At 44.6% G+C, this 21,260-nt stretch overlaps 1 protein-coding gene across 1 annotated transcript in view; it reads left to right on the plus strand.

Annotated features, from left to right (window-relative positions):
• Nucleotides 1-8,389: 8,389 nt before the first annotated feature.
• The window catches only part of SYN3 (synapsin III), a 1,181,147-nt gene continuing 1,168,276 nt past the window's right edge, over nt 8,390-21,260 (plus strand). Inside the window, exon 1 of the mRNA XM_086953619.1 lies at nt 8,390-8,521. The gene's annotated coding sequence lies outside the window, so the exon portion shown is untranslated. The remainder of the gene's footprint in view (nt 8,522-21,260) is intronic.

Raw genomic sequence — 21,260 nt, forward strand, 5'->3', positions numbered from 1 at the left:
CGAATTCCCGCGAATTTGCGGATTTTTTTTTTTTTTGTGTTCGCCCGTGTTTCTGCCAGTTCGCGAGGGTTTTTACAATTTCGCAATTTGCGAACTTACCTGTCGGGTCGCAAGTTTTGCGAACTTGTTGTTTCTACGTGTCCAGCCTGTTTGGGACACTCTTCTTCATCACTGCCACTCTCTGTCACCACTGCCACTCTCTGACTACTCATGCCACCCTCTGGCCCACCCATGCCACCCTCTGTTTCATCACTACACCCTCTGGTTGTCCAGTGTACATTATTTTCGGCAAAGCAAAGCACACCTTCCCTGCCTCAAGTGACCTGAATTAATTTGGGGCTGATTAATGTGTCACAGAATATTTTTTTAGCTGGCACCTGCTTCCTTAGTGCGCCCTGATTAGTGATCTTTTGCACTTGCTAAGTGCTTTCATTGTTGCAAAATTAGTTACAACACCTGCCCTGCCCCAACTGACAATAATGAATTAGGGGCTGATTAATGGATTTTAACTTCCAGCCTGGCTCCTGCTTGTCTCCCTTAGCTGTAATTCAGGACCTTTGTGGCATATGTGTAACTATTCTGAGGTGCAGAGCAGGGTCACATAATAGTTTCAACTGGCAACTGAACTCTGGAGGGGCCCCTCAGGAAGCACTACAGGAAATGGCTACTAATGATGTGCCTGAACTTTTGAACCTGGTAAGTAGTTACTTTCAGTTTTGCCAAGATCGTATTTCTGCAATTTTGCACTTATTCGCGGGGCGCGAACTCATGCGAACAGTGCGAGCAGTGCGAGCAAAATCCGCTGCTCGCGGATTTGCGGATTTTGCGGGAAATTCGCAAATCTCGCGGATTGCGGATTTCCCGAAAATCCGCAAAATCCGCGAGCGGAACGGATTTTCCGCCCACGCCTACCTTCACCTAAAGTGTCTGACACTGGGAAAATCTCTGTATTTCCCAGTTCCACCGCTTTCTTATCAACGTGAGGGCTGGGAGCACTTACGCTGAAGTCTGACGAGCCTTGCTAAAATTAAGTAAAGTTCACACTAAACTCTACGCCTAGCCGCAAATTGACCCCAAACTCTACTCAGGTCGGGGTCCGTTGCTGAATAGCATCCTAGCAGGGGCGTCTGTCAGTCATGATGGTTCTCCCCTTGGGGCAGGCTACATGCCACCTGAATTTGTAATCTGTAAATATGTAACTCTCACCTCGAATAACCGTAGTAGCCATAAATGTGGTTCCTTACTACCTTGTTACTTTAAACCTTCTCATGTAGCACTCCTCGCTCCAATGTAGAGCGCTCTGACGCCTCTGGTAGTGCAGGCGCTATATAAAATCGCATACATAAATCTGTAATATTGACTAGTGCGTGTTCTTGGAATTGTCCCAGTTGACTTGCTATGACTAATAAAGTACATTTGAATTGCATTTTGCTGAGGCCCTGTAATCCACCCTCCCCCCGGAGTCTTCTTTGGGGCTCGTTAAAAGCACACACTTGAAGCGAGCACCAGGCACACACACCACCAGCCGTCAGTGCACGCTTCCACCAGGCACACACACCACCAGCCGTCAGTGCACGCTTCCACCAAGCACACACACCACCAGCTGGCATTGCACACTTCCACCAGGCACACACACCACCAGGCATCAGTGCACGCATCAATTGTTAACGCATCCCCAATTTACTATTGTAGCAATCGCAGTATGGTGCACTTTACTTCTAAACATGTCAGTGCACACTTTTCCACCAGGCACACACACCACCAGCCTTCAGTGCACGCTTTCACCAGGCACACACCACCAGCCGTCACTGCACGCTTTCATCAGGCACACACCACCATCCGTCAGTGCACGCTTTTACCAAACACACACACTACCAGCCGTCAGTGCACGCTTTAGCCAGGCACACACCATCAGCTGTCAGTGCACGCTTTCACCAAGCACACACAATACCAGCCGTCAGTGCACACTTCCACCAGGCACACACACTACCAGCCGTCAGTGCACGCTTCCACCACACACACACCACCAGACGTCAGTGCATGATTTCACCTGGCACAATCACACACACCACCAGCCGTCAGTGCACACTTTCACCGGGCACAAACAGAACCAGCCTTCAGTGCACGCTTCCACCAGGCACACACCACCAGCTGTCAGTGCACGCTTTCATCAAGCACACACACACCACCAGCCGTCAGTGCACGCTTTCACCAGGCACACACCACCAGCCGTCAGTGCACGCTTTCACCAGGCACACACCACCAGCCGTCACTGCACGCTTCCATCAGGCACACACCACCATCCGTCAGTGCACGCTTTCACCAACACACACACCACCAGCCGTCAGTGCACGCTTTAGCCAGGTACACACCACCAGCTGTAAGTGCACGCTTTCACCAAGCACACACAATACCAGCCGTCAGTGCACACTTCCACCAGGCACACACACCACCAACCGTCAGTGCACACTTCCACCACGCACACACACCACCAGACATCAGTGCACCATTTCTACAGGCACACACACCACCAGCCATCAGTGCACACATCAATTGTTAACGCATCCACAATTAACTATTGTAGATATCGCAGTATGGCACACTTTACTTTCCGCGCAACCACTGCATCACTCGGCGCAACCACTGCATCACTCAGCACCACCACAGCATCACTGGTTCAAATATGTTCTCTCAATGTTTCAAGCTTTATTACAAATGTCACAAAAAGATGTTAATATTTCACTTCTGTTCTTGGATTTTTGTCACAATAAAATACACTGAACATAATATTCACAAAAGTTATTTACAAAAGTTTAAGCTATTGCCATTATAAATTAGAATCACTTTTAAGTATTAATTATTAAAAAGAAATAAAAGCCATTTTTATTTGTAATATCAACACATGTAAGTCACGTAAATACAAAACATGTTGCATTACCAATGCTATAGGTGTCACATTTGTGAAAGTTATAACTATTGGCATTGTAAATGACAAAGCTATTAATTACGTTATTTTAAAAAAAAACACATAAATAAAAAATTTGTCATTCACCATACCACTAGCTCCAACTTTCCTAAGGCGAGACCTATTGCATTGCAAATGCTTGTTTACTGTTGTAAACAGGAGGATCTCCCATTCGCGTCCGCAAAAAAGGGTCGTACATCTGGCCCTATATTTCCTTGGTAATAGGCATTTTATACAGACACTTCCTCAGTTCATCTCTAAGGTGTTGCTGTATTGTTTGCCAAATCCCGACTTCTTTGATATTTTTCACAGAAGGCTGCAAGTTTGCCCTGGCAATAAGTCTCTGCATATTTTAGATTTGATGGGAGCTAAAATATTTTAAACACACGAAAAGCAAATGTGCCTCTGTTACCAGCGCTCAACAATGGAAGCTGGTCATCCTCATTAGTGAGTGATTACTCAGTTCAGGATGGTTTCTGTGTCCCAGATACTGTAAATAGGACCCGAGGGATATTTACATAAAAGAACGGGATGGCCTCACATACCCCCTGGGTGTCATGCTTCATCATTGGCCATTCTGAGCTTGCCAGAGAATTCTCCAGTGGCAGGCGGGCCATGCCTGGACTGCAAACCAAAAGAAGCCCCGACAATTTTGTTGGACCAGCCATGGGGGTGGAGGGGGCTGCAAGTTTGAAGCATTGCTGCTTTTGTTACCGAGGGCTGATGTTGCCGCACCGCTGCAAAACCGGCCCCCAGTAAAAAAAAACGGTCCCCTCTGCTGTAAAAACCAGCCCCCAGCCTTCCAGTGAGGCCTGCTATGGCCAGTTCGGCCCTGGGCGGGTCCTTGTCGTAGGCTATGGGGATGTTCAGGGATGATCCAGGGAGTGGGGGATTCTGCAGCACACATAGAAAGAGGAAAACGTCTCAAGGGATTGTGTCTGTGCAGGAAGGTGCCCCTTCCTGCACAAAAGCAATTCTCATCTGTAACACAGGCACCCGGGTACCATGGTGCAAGGCTGCAATAGTTGGCGCTAGGCTGCCTGACGTTCACCAGCACTATGAGAGAGCAGAAGTGCGCTGTATCTTATAGATATGGTGCATTCATTCCTGCTCTCTCCATTTCATGCAGCACAGCAAGTTGCTTCGCTGCACGGTGTTGTTTGAAAGGATAGTAAATCAGGCACAGAATCTCTTGGCTATGGCCTCGTCTGATGGAAATACATTTCAGAGAGTGGGTGTTCGCACAGAGAAAGAGCACCTGCCTTGGCTAGAGAGGCCGGATTTCAAAACTTTTAACAGAATCTGGGCTTTAGTTAGAGTTTGACGGGGGAGATAGTCGATCTCAAGTCTGGAGGGTGTCATGTCCTCTGTATTACAAATGCCATAGGAGAAGTGTGGCTCACTGGTTAGAAGCGGCAGACCCTGAAGCAGAGATCAGGCCCGGGACCATGGTTCAATTCCCGACGCAGCAGTGTCTTGGGCTCAATGTTCGTGGACTCGATAATTCTCTCGCCTCGGCGCCTACTCTAATCATGGGTCCCATGCTGCAACTCTGGGCAATAGCTTGCTTAATCTCCACAACGGCCCCAACAGCACTGGGATGCCTGGCTTCACCTTGGGGGTGCCCAGGAGGGGCATCTCACAGGGAGAGCTAGGAAGGGTTCCACAGAGTTATAAAGCGCCGGGACGCCCCATTGCTGGGGCAGCTGTGCGCTTTACAAGTATACTACATTTACATTTAATGCACTTGTAATACGAGGAACGGATACCTACCTCATTTGTGATGGAGTACCACGTTTTTCAAAACTCTTAGACCCTGAGACTATATTGTACAGACCCCGACCTGGCAGATAAGGCACGATGTTAACAAATATATCGCTTTTAATAAGGTTATCAAATAAATCAATGACATGGGGTGCAATATGTCGCAGTCCTGGACTAATCTGCAATAGGAGTGCATTCTGGGAGCTGTAGTTGACTCGATGGGTCTGAAATTTCAGATGACAATAGTATGTTATGTTTTGTTATGTTATGTTATGTTATGTTAATCTTTATTTGTTTAGCGCACGTACACCAGGTTGGTTTCTTGGCGCTGTTCTAAAGGTGTTAGACTGAGATGTTAACAGAATGCCTGCTTGAATAGACCGAGATGTTAAAAGTATGCCTGCTTGATTAGCCAAGTTTTTAGTATTTTGCAGAAACCCATGTGGTCTGTGGATGCTCTGGCTTCCAGAGGCACAATTTGGGGCCTAAGGTGGCAAATCTTGATCCTCCCGTGCGTTTTAGCCTGAAGGGGGGTATGACCAGGAGGTGCAGATGGGCAGATCGCAGGTTGCGAGTGGGAGTGTATCTGTTTATCAAATTATCGATTAATTTAGGGTTTTTATTATTCAGGGATTTGAAAATGATACATCCCACTGTGAAGGCGCATCTCTGGATTATAGGGAGCCAGTGTAGCTTCTTCAGTAGAGGGGTGGTATGTTGGTGCCTATTTGCTTAGAGGACCAGCCTGGCCGCCTGATTTTGGATCATTTGAAGGCGGTTAACGAGGTAGATCGGGATGCCAAAGTAGAAAGATTGTCCTGGAATTTAGTGTCTTTGGTAGCATGAAGCTTTGTGGTAACTACCTTTTATCACTGAATTGGAAACAGGCCTTGAACACACCATAGCCAAAGAGAGCTGTGTTTCACAGGTTTACACGGTCCTTGGTGTTCCTGTTCTTGTCTGGTGCCCTGCCCATTCCTCAACAATGTTGGGTAGCCGCTTGGGTGACTCCTCCAGCTCTTTGGGAACATTGCATCTAAGATGCTTAGTTAGGACATGATGTTTCTTGCTGCCAGGAAGTGGTTTGTGTTGAGTGTACTTGCTTACTAGGCCAGTTTATGCCCTCATTCCCTTACACTGTGTTATTCTGTGAAGAAATTAACGTGCATGGTGATTCAGTTGTGCCTGTGTTTCCTTCACAAAACCAGTGTACTCGTCCACAACAGTGGAACTGGGGTTTCTTGTGGCAGAGATGAGCTAAAAAATGGATGGAATGGGTGGGATAGGAATGCAGCCGTCCAGTAGCATAGCCAGTGTGTCCCCTAGTGAAAGGAAATAGGCCCCCTGGCTGTTGAAACTGTAAAATGCAGAAATAATCAAGTTCCAATGGGCCTCTCAGGCCTCGTAGCCCCGGTTCTGCTGCACCTGCTGCACCAACGGATGCTAAGCCCCTGCAGCCGGATTGGAGTAGCAATGGCGATTAATTTAGCAATTCCACTCATCATTTTTGTGTGCTGACTTCACCAATATAGTAAATGTGAATTTGTGGGTGGAGGCGCGTGCATATATTTCTGTACGCTATACGACTCTGCATACCTGGACGTTTCCTGTGTATTGGTTATTGCATATTCGCATGTGTGTGTATTTTGGTCTGCCTGTGAGTTTCATTATGGCTGTTAGTTTACTCCTGGTAGGGGTAAGATAAGTGCTTAATTTGAACCAGGGGTTTCTGGTGCTCAGCACTGGCACTAAATTATCAACACCAGCACTTAAGACAGCCCGCCTCATGGTGGTGCTATTTGCCTAATTGAGAGATCAGCACGACAATTGTTTATTAATTCAATATACTTTACAAATGCCTAATGCCTGCCACCCAAGCCATTCCTATAGCGTTGGGGCCTGGAATAGTTTAAAATGTCACATTTCTAAGTGTATGATGGCTAGTAGATGTATTAGTACTGTCGTTGGCAGCGCTGGTAGGGCCAATGGGTGGGGCACACTGCAGTGGCCTCCTGACATGGCCCTGGCACGTATTTATTGACAAATTAAGCACTGATGCAAAGAGGTAAATTAGTACGATGTGTGCTATTGAAGAAAAGACTGCAGCTCCCAGAATGCACTGATCTGCTAAGTAACAGTCCTTGGCTGGACGGTTGTGTCCTGTGCCCATGGAGTGACATGCAACCTTTTGTGAGTTAAATTGCTGCTTGGCACAGCTGCTCTTTATGTGCAAGTTTGCTGCAGTGTAAGTTGGCCTATGCTGTGCGTGTATAAGCTGCATGGCATACCCGGCCCTGTCCTGCCTCTTTACAGGCTAGATCTGCACTACGGGAACACACTTCAGTGCCTCCAGCCAGGGCAACCGCGTTTGTTGAAAATGCAGTGCGTGGTGACGCACTAACGCCACGTGGCTTCTAAGTTACCAGCAGACAAACTGTGGGCAGTGTTAACCCATCAGCGGTGAACGGTTTACCCGGTCCTGGGTTTTCCCGAGTACTTTTATACAGGGCCAGCTTTAGCTATGGTGATGCCCAGTGAAACCCTGTTTGTTGATGCCCCCACAAAAAAACTTCTCGAATCCCCTCCCTACAGCTCTCCACCAGTGCCCCTCGTCTTTCCCTAGCCCCTCCCTCACATGCAATTAATTTGTTTTATAGCGCTGCCCATAGCAGTGTAGGGTGTCAGAGCGCTTTATATCACACAAATATTATACGGAGTCAAATAATCATACGTATGTAAATCAGCTATAGGAAATGTTACATGAGACAATGAGGATTACAAGGTATAGGTGCCGCATGCCGCTGATACTAGTAGGCAGTATATTTTAAGTGTGTTTGGCCTGGAAAAGCATAAACTGAGGATTTAAAGCACACCACGGTGGTTGGCTTTACTAAGAAGAATGTATTTCCACCCAAATTAACCCTTTTTAGCAACATTAGGTTAATGAAGGGCTGGGGTGAATACATCACGCACTGTCTAACTTATACCATGCAGTTTGCCTGCAGCTCTTCGATGACAGTTCACAGTGCTATGTTAGGGTTGTAACTAGTTAAGTGCAACTAAGAAAACGTTCTCTGTGACAAAAGCTGTAACCTACTGAGTGATCCACGTAAAATACATTTCCGTGATTTGCATGGTGCACGTTCTTAGCAGCAGGCACATTAACCCTTCGCGCTACTTTATGACGAGTCAAACTGCCAATAAGAAAATCTCCGATCTCTCTCCAGCAGGAACATGAATCACCAGAGTTTTGAGATTTTTATTGTTGCCTGAAATCTGCAAACACCAAGGAACTCTGCAGGAGGTGTTTTTGTGATCCCTGTTATTTCTAAACACCCCTTACACATGCTATGAAGGTACAACTGCGGGTACCAGAGTATGGGGTACATATCAGGGCTGTGTGCAGCCATCACGCCTGGCACGGGACGGCACGGGACGGCCCGGGGCCTCTGCTGCAGCCGGGCAAGCCGTGGGACGCACCGCGAGGCCCCAGAGGCAGGGGGTGCCCTGGCCGGGCTCCCAGGCCGGTGACACCGAGCGCTGCCCGCCCGCCTACACTGTGCACGCTGAATTATGCATCCGATGCCTGCTGCTCCTCCAGTCTTCGCGCGGCTCCGAGGAGGGGCTTGGCTGAGTGCGCCGCGCGGCCCGGGCCAATCGGCGCGCACGGATGCAGGCGAAGGTAGCGCCGAAGGAGGCAGGCAGCATCCCCCAGCCTGCCGTGGATGTGCTGCAGGGGGAAGGGAGCTGGGAGGAGACAGCCGGATCGGTCCGAGCCCGGAGACCAGGCAGGTAGGACAGTGGCACGGGGCACTTTGTTATTCTGTTGATTATTGTAGCCGTCCCAAGTGGCTAGGCTTCAGGGCGCTTCATCTGTAACTGGAAGACAAGTCCCCGAGGGTGCGGGCATTGTGTGCGCCAAGCGACACCCTGCCTGTCTGCTCTCTTTACTGGAGCGCTGCAGCCAACTGTGTGAGTATAGCCCGCACTCTGCGCATACGCCCTAGTGCCCACAGTGCTGTCTATGTATGACAGCTGCCCCAGCCTTGGCTTTGTTGCCACAGCACTTTGCATCCTGGGATTTTTGAGCCCATGCGTATAGTGTTAGAAGCAAAACTACCTGTCCCAGAATGCAACGGTCTACCGGCGTCAAAGCAAGGACAGGAGAATTGTATTTTCAGCATATACATCTCATTGACAGCTATGACATCTTACTCCGGGAAACTGGGAGATTTATCTGGAAAAGCGCCAGGACTAGGAGAGAGTGGGTGTCCGTCCGGAGCTTGCATTCAGCCTGTCATCCTTAGAAGTCGATGCATTATTCAGGCTAGAGGTGTTATTCCAAACAGACTGGGTGGTCTGTGGCAGAGCCTGTCAAAAGCCAAGTACGACTGGCTCAGTAGTTCATCCTATCAAGGTTGATGAAAGTCGTAATGTACATTGGCCAATAATCGAATTGAGAGATAGCCCACCCTGGCAGGGCGTCAAGATTAGTATTCCTGTAGCTGATTAAGTGTTGTGCGCACCCGGCATGCGACTGACTCTCCCAGCCTTTCAGAATTAACCCCTGTAGGGAAATCAACTGTCAGCTCTTTAATAGACTGTCGTGTCTCATCGCTGTTCTTCGTGTTCACTTAAGGAATAGGGGAGATGTTAAATTGCGGAATTTCTAGTTAATAACTTGCGTTCGAATATTATTTGAGCGCACTGTGTGATCTTGGGCAAATCACTTTAGCTTATTTTCCGTGGGGTGGAAAATCATGCAAAGTGTAGTACACACAACATGTATTTATTCACTTGTTACAGATTAAATGATTGTGCCGGCAGCCAATAGCTTCGCTCTCGCTCGTTCTCACTACGACAAGCTGCGCATTGCAAGTTACCGAATGTTCAAGCACTCACACTACCTTCGAGTGCACAGCATTGGCAAAGTCCTGACGAGCAAACTAGGGAAGAGACGTACTTCTTAATGTTTGACATAGAAATGTATGAATTTAGAAAGTTTGCAAATATCTTAGCTACTTGTAAAGTGCCTATTCAACGCAAGTGGCGTTTCAAAGCGCTGCAAATGTCACCAGCCTTGGGGTTGGGAGGACCGAAGCAAGAACCAGGACTCTAGGCTTTTATTGCAGGCCTCACCCACAGCTCTGCCCGGGGGTGCGATGAGGCATCTCGAGTTCGATAGTAAATGAAACATTAACGTTATGGCGTGTTAAAATATAGGGCTGCAAGACGGCCTAAGTCCTGAGCTTTCATGTAGCAACCTGTTGTATTCTGGGAGATGTAGTCTTGGCCCATTTCAATTAAACAAATGGGACCAAGATACCGGTTAACAGGAAACCTACAGGGCATAACATTCATTAGTCATGAAGACAGCTTGTACCTCTAAAAATCCGGAAACCCTGCATGCGAATATGATATGTTAAATGCACTTGAATCGCACAATCCCAACCTTTCAAGATCCGCCTGCATGCGGCTGTGTGTAGAGATGTGTCCGTCAGAGAGGCGGGCAGGCTGGGAGCAGACTGGTAGGTGCATTGCTTGGTGGTGGGTTATAGCGGTGCCCGGCTAGACCTTGGAATGGCGATGCTTGCGGCATTCTGTTTTTGTATTGTAAACACGGGCTTGCCGGAAGGTGGCAGGAGCAGTCCTAAATTCCCCAACACCTCGAGCGCAGCAGTCCAAGCGAGCAGGCGGCTTGTTCCTATCTCTAGTCCTGTACGCTTTCTTTATCTATTCAATCACATAAGCGCTTTGAAGCAACCGCCTGCCATTTAAAGCGCTGATAAAATGAAGGTTGAATACATGTTTTCCTTGAATTGAGAAGTTTAACAAATCTATAACTAAAAAAAGTGTTTTTTTAAAGTAATTTAAGATTGATTTGTTTTGTAATAAATTAGGATTTGGGAATTGATGTACACCGCATATATTGGGAGCGGTCTCCTTGCATCCAATGCCAACTATAAACACAGACACCAGGTATCGGTGTAGTCCAATTTTTTTCCTTTCTAGATTGCAGTAGTGCCGGTTCAATGGAGGTGAAAAGGCGCACAAACCCCTCTCCCCCCTGCCCTCATCCCCCTCTGCCCTCACCCCCCTCTGCCCTCACCCCTCTCCTCCGGGCCGTCCGAGCTCTTTGCCAGGGCTGGTTTTCGGTTCCCCCCAGCCCGGCCTTGTAATGCGAAGCTTTAGTAGCCGCCCAGGCAGCGACGGGAGAAAGTATGAATTACAAAGGCTGAGGAGGCGGGTGGGGTTGGAGCGGGACGCGTCGGTTGCATCTCCGGCCCTCCGTGTGACGGGCGGAGCCGGTGCACGCTGAGCTGCGGACAGGAAATACTGGGCCATATTAGCCATATTTCAGAGGGGTCTGAGACCTGAAGAGGAGGCTCAAGCCCGCTTCCGGTTAATGTGTGTGCGCCTGCAGATATTGATGGCATTAGCTCCGCCCCTTTTCGCAGCCCTTCTTCTCTTTCCATCGCCCTTTTTATACTGACCCGGCATAACCTTACACTGTCTGGAAGATCCTTCAGGTGCCTAGTTAATTCATGACATAATAACATAAGGCACACGCCATAACATAAGGCATCATAACACATCAATCATAACAAGACACAAACTACAACTATAAATACTTAACACAGCACATACAACAAGAATATTACAAAACGGCAAACAACATAGAAAAAATAACACTTGAAATCGAACAAAATAACAGACACAATCTAACAAAACATCAACCATTTAACATAACACAAAATATACAAGAACATAAAATGACAGCAGGATGATTCAAGAAAGAGAAAAAGTGTTGGGAAGGGTGAAATTTGTTTATTACTCACCGACAAGTCAATTACTCTGAATCCATTTATAACTACACGATTAAAACGAGGAGAACTAGACTTAGTTAATTACCAGTAAGTAATTAGAACATTGGCTCTTCGTCCACTTCCTCGTTCCATCAAATTTCGTAATGAACACTATCCAGGCCAAATCAGTGAGATGGGCTATAAACCCCTACAACCTGGCATCAGGGCACAGAGACACCCAGCCAATGTAAGAAGAATGCCCAACACAGCAGAGAAAGAAAAGCATAAATAAAGGACTCAGGTTTGCACCACTTCAACCAGAACAAAAAAAACTGTGAAATGTCCAGTATCAGACTTGCCCTGCACACATGATGTGAAAAGGATGGGAGGAGGAGGAAACCCCAAGCAGAAGCCAACAGCAAAACAGAACATGCAAACTTGGACGAATCCCAAATCCAAAAACACCCCGAAGGCAAGTACAGAAGGACACCCGGCAGGAAGGAACGAGCAAATAAGCATTACCCACAAAAAATGCACTTAGTCTTGCTTAAATGAGTCATAAACCAAGACAGCAGAAAGATTGGAGACCATCACCCAGTAATCTTTCCAAGGCGACTAACCAACTGCAGAACCCAGTGAGACCCTGAGGGAGAAAACGCAAAGCCCAAACACCCCAAGCTGCAGAAACAGCATTATGCAGGTAGGAAACTGAGGGAGCGGAAACACTGCGACTGATGACACAGGAAGGAAAATACCATGCAACTCGGGTCTCAACGGTCCCAAGACACAGCAAGATGGAAGACAGCACACCAGCCAAACTTCACAAAAGCTGCCAAGTCTTCCTGTACCTAGAAACACAGCAGATAAAACAGGGCATATTGACCTGCAGCTGTTTTTTGGATGCACCGCCCAACTGACTAACAGCAAAGCAAACGACCAGGAGAAAAGAACAGAAACTAAGAGATAAAAGTGGCAAGGTGAGGAAACCACAGACCAAGCAACAGAAGACACAAAGCAGGGATACATGGATGAAACATGCTCATCTACGTCCAAGGCACAAGGGTCATGTAAAGACCTGCAACCCTGCCTAGGACAAGGCGGTGTAGCGAACAGAGCCTCAGTTAGAAACAGAGAGGGGAGGCACCCAGCAGAACCCTTCTGCCAATATCTTGACCTCCTCTCATGCAGACCATCTCGGCCAACGAAAGATCGAAATGAGCGCTGCCAACAAAAGACCATACCTAGTCCCATAAAAGCTAACTTCAGCCGGACCCGAAGAAAACGAAACCACCAACGGGGAAGTGAAGGCAAAAGCAAACTCTTGGCATGTGAAAAGAGTCAACAAACAAGCATTGGCATAGCCAATAGGTCTCGCCTTTTGGATGTTATAAGTGTTTAGCTATGCAGCACATTATCGTGAGATATATATGAAAAATCATCCGGGTCCTTCGCTCGCTCACAGCGCCAGTCAAAAACACTGCTTCAGCTACAAAGGATTACGAACCAACGGAACTGCAGGCAAATCTTGATTTTATTTGTTCTCCTGGTTACGTGTTTCGGGCACCACTTGCCATTGGTCACACAAACAGAAATAAGAAACGCAATTTTTAGGTATCGCCCTGGCCGTAGTACCTGCGAAGCAGGTGCCCCGCCCAGGGCGAAATCTTATGATCCTACACTATGGGGCTTAGTCCCGCCTCTGTCTTCCATTGGCTAGCTCCATAAATGGAGGCTAGCCATTGGAAGAGATTGGCAGTCAATCACGCTTTCCCCGTGAAAACGCGATTCGGGGGCGTTTCTGGGTCTTTTTTTAAGTCCCGCCCTCTCCTCTTCCCATTGGCTGGAATTTTACCTTCCAGCCAATGGGAAGGGGAGAGCACGCAAACACGCCCCCGAATCCCGAAACGACCTGTTGCTCTGTTCCAGGCTTGTTTTTAATGGGGTTGGAAGGCGTGACAAATACTCAACCTATATGTGGCACTGGAGCACTTTACACCGAGCACCAGTTACATTAATACAATAATTTTTTATAGGCGAGGAGGGATTGAATTGCCCAGAATCACATGACGTTGAGCTCACAGCGGAAATCGAACCTGCTTCCCAGTTCCCTGTCGACAGCTCTGGCCGTAATTCGACATCTCTCTCAGATAAACAGCCTTCAATCATGGAAATGCCACATAAAAAGCAAACTGATAACTTGGCACAGTAAATTCGCTGAACACGATTTCTACGGAAAAAAAATAAAATACTGTGAATGAGGGGCAGGTTCTCAATCGGACCGGCAGTTGACACATAAGATGACGTTACACTCTCTTTGTTTATACTCGTCGTTCTCAACATCCCAAATGAACCGTACAGCATGGCTGCCCTCAACAGAAGATTTACTTGTGACGCTCTATGGCCACTTATTTTTAACAGGAATCCCGAGGCAAAACATGGTCGCCCTGTGTGCAATCCGTACAACATGTCCGCCGCCTGCGAGGCTTCGATCGTAAAGCGCTGCTGTTTTATTGCTTTACGGTTTGTTGACGCAACTGTCGTAAGCCGGTGAGTCTGACTGTAATCCCGGGCCACCTCTGGTGCGCAGGTGATCGGTCTCTTGGCCTTTAGTCGCAATCTGTCAGAGGTCACAGGTCAGGAAGATTCCTGTCACCATGGACCCAAACCGGATCATCCAGGCTCTTAAGGCTACCATAGACCCCAAGTTACAGATAACCGCGGAGAATGAACTTAACTAGGCAGCGAACTGAGCGGAGAAAGTGGCAAACGCACAGGAACTAGCTGGGGGAAGAGAGGTCTGGGATTGTGTGTTGCTATCCGGCTCATTGCCCATCACCACTTTAGCTCCTGCGCACACCCTCTTTCCCCATCTCTTATAATGGCCCATTCTCTTGATTTTACGCCCAGACGACCCCCCATTCCCTCCCTTCTGTCCTCCAATCCTCGCTTCATGCCCTATTGTCGCTCATCCATCCCATGCATGTGTATCATTGATCATTTTAAGGCACAGGATATCCCTCATCAACTGCAACAGGTACACAGTTCTGTGCATAGGAAAGTGGCCTTGGTAGCATATTGGCACCGTGAGCATAACTCGCTGGTACCATTAATGAGTCACCTCCTACTATTGTTCCTCCCCTCTTCCCCCGAGAGCGAGCTCCCTGTTGTGGAGCGAATTATACCAATTGCAATGTATGAACGTGAAGTGTCAGTGTAAATTGGAACAGCAGGATCTGAGTGTTTTGTCCAGAATATGATGAAGCTTAGGTACTTGAGGGTCAATACCACGTCTTGGCTGGTCGAAACATCAGTGCTTACACAACCACTTTTTAATTTTAACTTACAGTTTGGGAACGTAAAGCATCAGCGTTTAGTTTCAATTTCTCTAGTTCTGCGCTGGACCATAAGACCAGCCTTTGGAACAATGACCAGTGTACTAAGACAGAACATTTTAAATTAAAATGCTAGGGACCCGGAAAAAAGTGCAAGGCTGTATGGCCATTAGAGTTGGCCTCATGTCTCTCTTCCGCAGTTATTTCTCACTCTGTCATTCTGAGTTACTTTGAGATGATGGAGGGCAGTGGTTGCTTATATTTGTGAGGGGGTGTCGTTTAAAGTAATAGTTACACATTATTTAATTTACAAATATCAGTAAAATTAGTTTGTGTGCATTTACGGGCCTCATGGGACACTGACAATATTTGCTTGATAAGGACCCTTACCTTTCTGATTATGAATGTTTTTTTTGCCAGTGATCCACTGAAAACAGGCAGGGGTCCGAGTATTCTGTGTTTCCAGAGGAAGTAAATTGCTTCAGAAGTAAATTACTTCAGTTTAAATTACTGGAATTTAAATTAGTTAAACTTCATCTAAGTTTAAATTATATTTAGAAAGTAAAACTTTAAAATGCTTCTGGATCACAAATGACTGGCAAATATTGTAAGTGCCTGTAGCAGTGCAAAGATGGTTCAGAATGATGTAGGAGAGTGGGGAGCGCTTGAAATCTCCGTGTTAAACTCAGCAGTTTCTGTCAAAACAAGTTTACTTTTCTGAAACCTGATGCTCAAAGCATCCGATCCATGATGCAGTTCGTGATATAGAACTGTTTTGAATACCCTGTCTAAAAGTAGCCAGTAGTTTATGCTGCCGCTCATTACAAGAACCATTTAACCGTAGTGTTCTAATGGCTCACCATAAGTTAAGCAACATGTCTGTCGAAACCCACAGTAGTTCAGTCTCTGTTGTGTGCTAGTGTCTGAATCAAGACTGGGTGGGGAAAGACATTGAAATTGTTCTAGACATATCCAAAATGAACAGTAAAACCTTCATGATTTGATGTATATGACTAATATGACTTCTAAGAACTACTGCTTTTTAAACCAACATTTTTATTTGTGTTTTTGGTTAGTGTGTCTCACTAATATTTAAACCCTGACTCCGACAGCACATGCACTGCAGGCGTTCTCGCCTGCAAGAGAAATTGTGTTTAACAAGGGGCATACAGCCTGCTCAATACTTGGCATTCATTGGATTCATTGTCACTCTTATTTGCTGCCTTATAATTGGCCAGCACATGTTGGCTTTACTTCTTCTTTCGGATGGGGCATGGACCAAGTTCTGATTGGTTCTGCTTGCTTGCTGTCCTTCAGCTGATCATGCGGTAATTGGGGCTCTACTTTTATTATTTCTTCTTCATTATTTAGCCTCTTGCCATATGTCACATACACTTAAAGGAAGCAATTTTCTCCATTTATGTTTATTGTGACAACAGTAGTTATCTGCTTTTATTGTGACAACAGATGATATCTGCTTCCAAATTAATTTTTATTAAGACATGGATGAAATTACTTTCTTTATGTGATAGATTTTATTTTGCCAAATTAATTTTTTTTTCTTTTTCACCCCTGGGGAGACTAACTGATTTACTCCAAATCACAGGGGTATTGTGCTGAGACCTAACAAGCGTTGGGAAAGCCAATAGGTCTCGTATTTGAGACTATTGGCTCTGTCATTGCATTTTGTTCATGCTGTACAGCACACGCATTGCCAATGTTTTATAGCCCTGCTGTGTAGCAGCACTGCTAAAAAGTATAATAAACAAGCATTTACAATGCAACGGTTTCGCCTTTGGAAAAGTTAGAGCTACTGGCATTGTAAATGACAATGCCATTTATTTATCTGTTTTCAAAACCAACACATAAATACAAATTTTGTCATTTACAATGCCAATAGCGCAAACTTTTCCAAAGGCGAAACCGTTGCATTGTAAATGCTTGTTTATGCTTGTTGCTTACACCACGTGATCACACACCACAAAAGATATGGAAAAAATACATAGTGCAATAATGTGCATTAAAATGGACACTCTTTCTTTGTAGTATTTTGATTTTTTAAACATTAGGTTTTTTGAATTATTGTTGCTGTGTCCATAATTTCGGATAGCCATTGAGATCCTCATATAAATCCTGGTTCCTATTTTCGGTGATAGTTCCCTTTGAGAGTCACTCTGTCCGTATAAATACATAGGACATTTCTTTTTTTCTTTTTGCAAGAAGATCTAAATACAATATAAATATGTATAAAATATATAAATAAATATATGTAATAAATAAATATAATAATAACATATTACATTTCATTATAATTGTGCAAAATTCTGCTATTGTATTACTGAGTCAGACCTTCAATTTGCTAGAGAATATATATATATACATCACAACTTATAATGAAAGTGGAAGTTGCCTGGGAGGAAATTCTAGAAGTTCAGGAGAATGCCTCCATATGTAAAGTAGAAAAGGTCCCTAGAGGCTAGGGAAAATATTCATCTTGCATGGAGGGGTGAGGACAGAAGGGTAAGACGGAGCAGGCTGAGGACAGCAACTTACCATACGCTTCATCTCTCATCCTCACGTGTCGATAGAATGCCTGCCTGTGTGAGCTCTATCCCGTGTTCTGTCTAGGGCTGTCCCAATTGGTGCTTGTTCGCCTCTGGTAGCATGAGAACAGCTTGTGAGTCCTACTAGACATTTTTGGTGTCATTCTGCCTAGCAGGTGTAGCTGGAATCTGGGCCTTGTAAAGGCTGTATAGTTTTTCTGACGTTTTCTCATTTCTTTCCTTGTTCATTAGAAGCATGTCTACAGTAGGCAGTATCCATGCCTTTAGAAAATACTCATGGTTCCTACTCAGCAACTCCAAAGTGGCATCTTGGATGTGATGAAAGTTTGTTAGGTCTGGCTAGAAGGAGTGTTGGCGTTCTTGACAACCTAATGGGATGACACACTGGCCCAATAGAGCAAAGTCATGGCATGTAGCAGTCTAATATGCCTGTACCTAGAACATGACGCAAGGAGTAAAGTGTCTGCACTCCGTGTGTTACGCTAAACTTGTGGTACAACTAGTGCACTCTTTGCAGCCTGCGTGTATCTGCACTTACTAAATGTTGACCCATGGTTTCCTCAAGGCTTGTATTTGTTTATCCGGATTTTAAAAAGTACATTCTTGGTTTAATTTGTTGTTTGTCTTCCATGTCTCTGGAGGGAGGAGGATAAGGGCAGGGCTGGGTCTTAAACAAGAAGGAAAGGGAGAGGGAGATCAGCAAAGAAAAAAGTGGAAGCAAGAGAGAGAGATGGAGTGAGCAGAGAGGCAGAGAGAGATATTGTGTGGTTTGAAGGCTAATTCCATTTAAGGACTACAGATTAAAAAGCACCAGTTATCTGCCCCCCCCGCCCCCTGCCCGCAGTGAGATTGAAAGCTAAGAGCGTTAGTGCAGTGTTCAGAGCTGTGTCTTAACCTTAGAATCAAGATGATGCCTGAAAAGAGGCATATGTATATCAAAGTGAGATATGCATATATCAAAGTGAGATGTGTGAATATCAAAGTGAGATCTGCATATATCAAAGTAAGATATGTGAATATCAAAGTGAGATATGCATATATCAAAGTAAGATATGTGAATATCAAAGTGAGATATGCATATATCAAAGTGAGATATTCATATATCAAAGTGAGAGATGCATATAACAAAGTAAGATATGTGAATATCAAAGTGAGATATGCATATATCAAAGTGAGATATTCATATATCAAAGTGAGATATGCATATATCAAAGTAAGATATGTGAATATCAAAGTGAGATATGCATATATCAAAGTGAGATATTCATATATCAAAGTGAGAGATGCATATATAAAATGGAAGTATGTGTATATCAAAGTGAGGTATGCATATATCAAAGTGAGATATGCATATATCAAAGTAAGATATGTGAATATCAAAGTGAGATATGCATATATCAAAGTGAGATATTCATATATCAAAGTGAGATATGCATATATCAAAGTAAGATATGTGAATATCAAAGTGAGATATGCATATATCAAAGTGAGATATTCATATATCAAAGTGAGAGATGCATATATAAAATGGAAGTATGTGTATATCAAAGTGAGGTATGCATATATCAAAATGAGTTATGCATATATCAAAATGAGGTATGTGTATATCAAAATGAGCTATGCGTATATCAAAGTGAGGTATTTGTTTATTAAATGGAGGTATGCGTTTATTAATTGGAGGTATGCGTATATAAAAGTGGCATGTGTATATCAAAGTGAGGTATGCATATATCAAAGTCAGGTATGCATTCATCAAAGTGAGATATACATATATAAAAGTGAGGTATGCATATATCAAATGGAAGTATGTGTATATCAGAGTGTGGTTTGCATATATCAAAATGCGGTGTGTGTATATCAAAGTGAGGTATGCGTATATCAAAGTGAGATATGCATATATCAAAGTAAGATATGTGAATATCAAAGTGAGATATGCATATATCAAAGTGAGATATTCATATATCAAAGTGAGAGATGGATATATAAAATGGAAGTATGTGTATATCAAAGTGAGGTATGCATATATCAAAGTGAGATATGCATATATCAAAGTAAGATATGTGAATATCAAAGTGAGATATGCATATATCAAAGTGAGATATTCATATATCAAAGAGAGATATGCATATATCAAAGTAAGATATGTGAATATCAAAGTGAGATATGCATATATCAAAGTGAGATATTCATATAGCAAAGTGAGAGATGCATATATAAAATGGAAGTATGTGTATATCAAAGTGAGGTATGCATATATCAAAATGAGTTATGCATATATCAAAATGAGGTATGTGTATATCAAAATGAGCTATGCGTATATCAAAGTGAGGTATTTGTTTATTAAATGGAGGTATGCGTTTATTAATTGGAGGTATGCGTATATAAAAGTGACATGTGTATATCAAAGTGAGGTATGCATATATCAAAGTCAGGTATGCATTCATCAAAGTGAGATATACATATATAAAAGTGAGGTATGCATATATCAAATGGAAGTATGTGTATATCAGAGTGTGGTTTGCATATATGAAAGAGGGCAACAGAGAGCCTTTGGCTTCTGAGGAATCCCACACCTGTGTTGTAACATATGTATTTAGATAAATTAAAAACAAAGCTACCGTTTTTATTAATGACAAAAGAGCTAATATGCTGTTTCAGTAAATGGCACCCGACACTGATCTACCGAGTTTCTCTTTCCCTAAGCCATGTTTGTAAACTTTGAAACTGTTTCAACTCTCCTACAAAGGTCGAAGCCCAGGAGAAATGTAAATTATGCAGGCGTAATTGTTATCATTTCAGGAATTTTGTGTTCCCGAAATGATGACATGAGTCATGTTGCATAATTACATGCCATTTGTGGCAAAATGTTACAACCAAACGAAAACGGCCAGAACACATGCAGCTGTTGCTCGAGGCAGTAGTGTTTTTTTTTTTTTTTTTTTGCGCAATACTGTGCTAAATGAAGGATTCGCATGTTTATATAATTTCCCCGCAAACTGTTCGTATTTATTTCGAAAGGAAATTATGCACATTTCTCATTTCCCTACAAAGGGCTCCACTTCAATATGATGGTCTGGACCATGCACCAATTTCTGACGTGGCAAAAAGTGCCATTGCTGGGTTAAAGAAGCTATCTGGAAAAAAATAAAAAGCTAACCAAAACATGCAGTCTTTACGCATCATTCAAGTTCAGATGTAAAAGGAGCTGTATAGTTTGTGGTGGCACAAGGGAATGCCAAGCAGGGCACCACTGGGCACACGACCAATTCTTGGTGATTTCCACAAAAGATCGTTTCCTCCATGAGGCCTAATGGGACTGGACAGAGTCAGTTTGTTTGATCCTGCATCCCAACAAAAGCCACAGGCTAAACGGCCTGGAAGTGAGGACTTGGTTGAAGTCTTAAAGCAATAGGGAAGGTCTAAAGCTGGTGGGGCTGGAGCAGAGTCATTCGTGTCAGACATTCTGTCTCAGCTGCAAGGGCCACACAGAAAAGGTTCGAGCTCTCTACATATGGTTTACAGCCAGGCCTACTCCGGAAGAGATTTTTGACCAATGTGAGGTGAACTTCATCTGCAGGATTGTTGATCAATGCCACAGTAAGGCACTGCAGGACAAATCCCTCCAATGAAACCCTTTCAGCCATGAGCACCCAGTCAAAGAAGCAAAATAAACAACTTCCTGGTATAGGGCGGATTTGCACGCCTGGCTATTGCCATAGAGCCTCAATTTAAGTAGAAGGAAGACTGCAATGCATGATCACCCCAACAAGTGTCCCTTTCCAGGGGGTAGGGAAACTTGGCCTGTTGAAACCCCACCCCCTCATGATTC

The sequence above is a fragment of the Lissotriton vulgaris genome, chromosome 1_2 (assembly GCF_964263255.1).
Source record: "Lissotriton vulgaris chromosome 1_2, aLisVul1.2, whole genome shotgun sequence".
NCBI classification, from domain to species: domain Eukaryota; kingdom Metazoa; phylum Chordata; class Amphibia; order Caudata; family Salamandridae; genus Lissotriton; species Lissotriton vulgaris.